Genomic DNA, 4562 nt, shown 5'->3' with positions numbered 1-4562 from the left:
AATTAATATTTGACAAGGGACCCAACTAATAATTAACAAAGGAGCCAATATTTGACTCAATGGAGAAAGGACAGTCTCTCCAATAAATGATGTTAGAGAAACTGGATAACCTCACGCAGAAGTAAATTGGACCCCTATCTTATATTATTCACGAAAAATAACTCACGATGTATTAAAGACTTAAGTATAAAACCTGAAACTGTAAAACTCCTAGAAGAAAGCATACAGGAAAAGGCCCTTGACATTGGTCTTGGCAACCAATATTTTTGGATATGACAACAAAAGCACAAGCAACAATAGCTAAAATATGCAGTCATTCTTTATTTTGTATATGTGAACAACAGAAAGCAACTACAAATTTAGAGTGAGAGAATGTACATGTATTTTAAGCAGAAAAAATTAATAAATGAACTTCTAATTTATTGAATTTTATACACTTCTTTTAGAAAAATAAAACATACCGACTGTAACAAATCAAATAACATAAATAGTATTCCCCTCCCCACCAACCCCATTCCCTGGATACTAAAATGGCAGTATGGTTTCTTCTTCCATACTTTCTTTCCCATATTTTCATTAGACACATTTCAACATACAAACATAAATAAAGGGATTTTTCTGTTATGCCTACTGTTCTTTGCCTAGATTCCTGTCATTGTCTTTTAAATGTCTCATTGCCTCTAATCTGGCTCTGCTCCGGTTACTTTAAATATAAAGAATGGGAATGCCTGGGTGGCTCAGGTTGTTAATCATCCAACTTCACCTCAGGTTGTGATCTCACCTCAGGTCCTGATCTCACAGGTTCATGACTTCGAGCCCCACATATGGCTAACAGTTCAGAACCTGGAGGCTGCTTTGGATTCTGTGTCTCCCTCTCTCTCTGCCCCTCCCCAGGTTATGCTCTCTCTCTCTCTCTCTCAAAAATAAACATTTAAGATTTTTTTTAAATAAATATAAAGAATGAACTTTTTAGCTTAACACCAAGACCCTTAATGATTCAATCTCTGCTTACCGTTCTACTGTCATGTTCTGCCACATATATTTTTGCACCATCCACCTTTATTTGTATTTCTTCAAAAATGATATTATATGGATTTATTTCTGTATAGTTTTATATATCATATTCCTCTTATTTAAACTATGTTTTCCTTCTTCGTCTAGATCAAAATTACCTTTTATTCAAAACTTATCTTGGGACACCTAGGTGGCTTAGTTGGTTAAGCAACCCACTCTTGGTTTTGGCTTAGGTCATAATCTCAGTTTGTGAGTTTGAGCCCCATGTCAGACTCTACGCTGATAGCACAAAGCCTGCTTGTGATTCTCTCTCTGCCTCTCCTCCATTTGCTCTCTCCGTTAACAAATAAATAAATAAATAAATAAATAAATAAATTTTATCTCAAAATCCAAGAATCATTTCCTGATTCACTCATTGTTTTTCCCATACCATACTTTAGAAAACTTCATACTTTTCACTCCCCCCAATCAAACTCTGGTCAAATCAGCATATTTTTTAAGCTATTATTTTAATTCCAGTTAGCTAATATACAGTGTAATATTAGTTTCAGGTGTAGAATATAGTGATTCAACACTTCATTCAACACCCAGTTCTCATCACAAGTGCATTCCTTAATCCCCATCACCTATTTCACCTATCTTCCCACCCACCTCCCCTTTGGTAACCATCAGTTTATTCTTATAGTTAAGAGTCTGTTTCTTGGTTTGCCTCTCTCTCTTTCTCTTATTTTTTTTTCTTTTGCTTATTTGTTTTGTTTATTAAATTCCACATATGAATGAAATCATATGGTATTTGTCTTTCTGTGACTATTTCACTAAATAATGGTATTTGTCTTTCTCTGACTGACTTATTTCTTTCTCTGACTGACTGTCTTTCTCTGACTGACTAAATATTGTGCTTTCCAGGTCCAACCACAGGGGCTATGCTAATCTTCTCTGTATCATTCCAATTTTAGTATATATGCTGCTGAAGCAAGCATAAACCAGTGTGTTTTTAAGTCTGATGGCTATATATTCCCATTGCCTCAACCAACACAGCTCTAAGAATGAAACCAGGGACTGAAAATTAGGAGATGCTCACTCTCCTCATGCCTTGGTAATGGATTATTTATGCAGCCAATTGCTTAGATTAGTTTCTTATTCTTTTTATCATTCCAAAGAGTTTGGCTTGCCCAGAAGAAAATAAGAAATCAACAATAAGTCCAATGATTACTAACATTTCACAGTTGAGAAAATTGAATTGCAAAAGGTTAAATTCTTTTCTGAGTTACAAGGCTAGTAAGTGACAGAACCAAAACTTTATCTTTAGGAGGACAATTCCAGAACACATGCCCTAAACCATTATAAGATATATAATGACTTTTACCAAAGATATATATTTGATTTTGCCAAAGAAAAATGGACAATATACAGACATTACACTGAAAATTCTTAATAAATTTTGTAGCTTCTAAGCTAGGTACGACTACTAAATACATGCTTGTATATAACTAACTACATATTTCAATAAATTCCTTTTATTTTAGCAAATATTTATTTTTGATTATCTATTAAGTATGAGTAATTGTGCTTGTTTAATGTTAATTTAAACCAAATAAATTTAAACTTTGGAATAGTCTAACTTTTTCTAAAAAAAGAAACTCTAAAAATAGGTGAAAGAGTAAACTTCCTAGGGTCAGTGAAAACAACACTGACTTTGATATCACATGGGGTCTAAAACCAGGCTTCTCTGCTTACTAACTATGTGGCATTGAGTGTGTACACTTAAGTAGGCATCCTTTATCTACTTAAAGCGGCTTCAGCATTTTGTTATAACTTATCCTCATGCATAAAAATTAATGTCATTTACAAATTATCACATTTGGTATTTGACAAATGCTAAGGACCTCTCAATATTACTTAGCTCATGCAAGTTCTATATATGTGGAAAAGAAATTCCGTAATATTAAAACAAAATACTGAAAAATGATATAGTCACTTCAGTGGATTTTTACATGATATCAAAAAAAAAGGAAGAAAAAAAGAAAAGAAATCATGCCCATTCTTTTTACTTTTACTCAGTTCTCTATATTAACATAGTCTGTTTGCGGCTCCAGTAATCAGCTTGAAGAATATAAATGCTATCGATCAGATAGCTACTTGTTCTGAAGATGGGATTAAAAAAAGGGAGATTGAACGAAATTGGAGCACAAGTAATTTAAGAAAAGAAAGATGTCACTGTACATGGCTATCATGAGTTATTAAAAGAAATTGTCATGTTCCCTTCTTTTTATTTCTGTTAGTTTAGATTCTTACTGGAAGTGCATAAAAACTATTTTCTTATCACTCTCTGTTTGACTAATGCCAAAGAATCAATACTAGGCATTTGCAGCAGAAATAAGTGATTATATCACTTATCTCGCTGTATGAGGGGCCAATGATTAAAAACACACACACACATTGGGCAACTTTGGAATCACCTTTAGATGCTTAAGCATCCAAGATAAAACATACATTATAAATACAGATGGATTTTATGTGTAATATTGGGAACCTCATTACATAGATAAGCTAATACAAACACCTGTACAGTGAGCTGTATGAATATTATTCTAAGTATTATGAGAATATTGTGTTCTGACCTTAATGATTAGCAATCATTGGTAGAAAAGATTCCATAAAGAGCAATACTTTAAATATTCAAGGACTGTAGTATTAACTATGTATATCAGTTTTTCAGAAATAGAATTTCTAGAAGCTTATTCCTTTTTAAGTGAAGCAAGATGACTTTGTTTCTTATATGACGGCATAGGCTAAATTAGGAATGTTGGTACATTATATTAGGCAGAAACATTTTTGGTTTCAAGAGAAGATCCAAATAACACTGTGTTGTATAGGAATCTACTTTTCTCAAATAACAAGACATTTCATATTGTTTTCTGAGGAGCTAATTCACTGAGTCAATATAGGCAGGCTGGCATTTCTTTTTATTTTATTTTATTTTATTTTATTTTATTTTATTTTATTTTATTTTATTTTAGAAAAGGAGAGAGTGCAAGGAGGGGAAAGGGGCAGAAGGAGAGAGAGAAAGAATCTTCAGGAGGCTCCACACTCAGTGCAGATCCTGACCTGGGGCCTCATCCCACGACCCTGGGATCATGATCTAAGCAGGAATCAAGAGTTGGACACTCAACCAACTGAGCCACCCAAGAGCCCCAGGCTGGCATTTCTGTGATTCTATTGCCCTTTCCCACAAGATTGCAGGTTGCCATATCTCCAGGCATCCCATTTATAATCTATCTGCTTATTTTGCCAGAATTCATTACTTGATACTTAGATACAAATTAGACTGAATTAAAAAGTGTTTACCATTTACCTCATATATATTGGAGGTAAGTAGGATATAAAGGTTTGAGAAATGGGCATTAGTGTTACCTGACCTATAGTTTCAGCAACAGAGGTAAAACTTTTTAATGGAGGTCTATATTGCTAAGAGGGATTAAGTTCCATTAGACCTGCTTCTTCAATAGAGTTGATACTATGGATAATAGCAACCATGTTCTCTTATG

At 33.6% G+C, this 4562-nt stretch overlaps 1 pseudogene; it reads right to left on the bottom strand.

Annotated features, from left to right (window-relative positions):
* Nucleotides 1-1900: 1900 nt before the first annotated feature.
* Nucleotides 1901-1994, bottom strand: LOC123595525 (annotated as a pseudogene).
* Nucleotides 1995-4562: the final 2568 nt, after the last annotated feature.

Source organism: Leopardus geoffroyi, chromosome X, assembly GCF_018350155.1.
Source record: "Leopardus geoffroyi isolate Oge1 chromosome X, O.geoffroyi_Oge1_pat1.0, whole genome shotgun sequence".
Classification (NCBI taxonomy): domain Eukaryota; kingdom Metazoa; phylum Chordata; class Mammalia; order Carnivora; family Felidae; genus Leopardus; species Leopardus geoffroyi.
The sequence above is the reverse complement of the archived record's forward strand: the minus strand, read 5'-3'. Positions and strand labels throughout refer to the sequence as shown.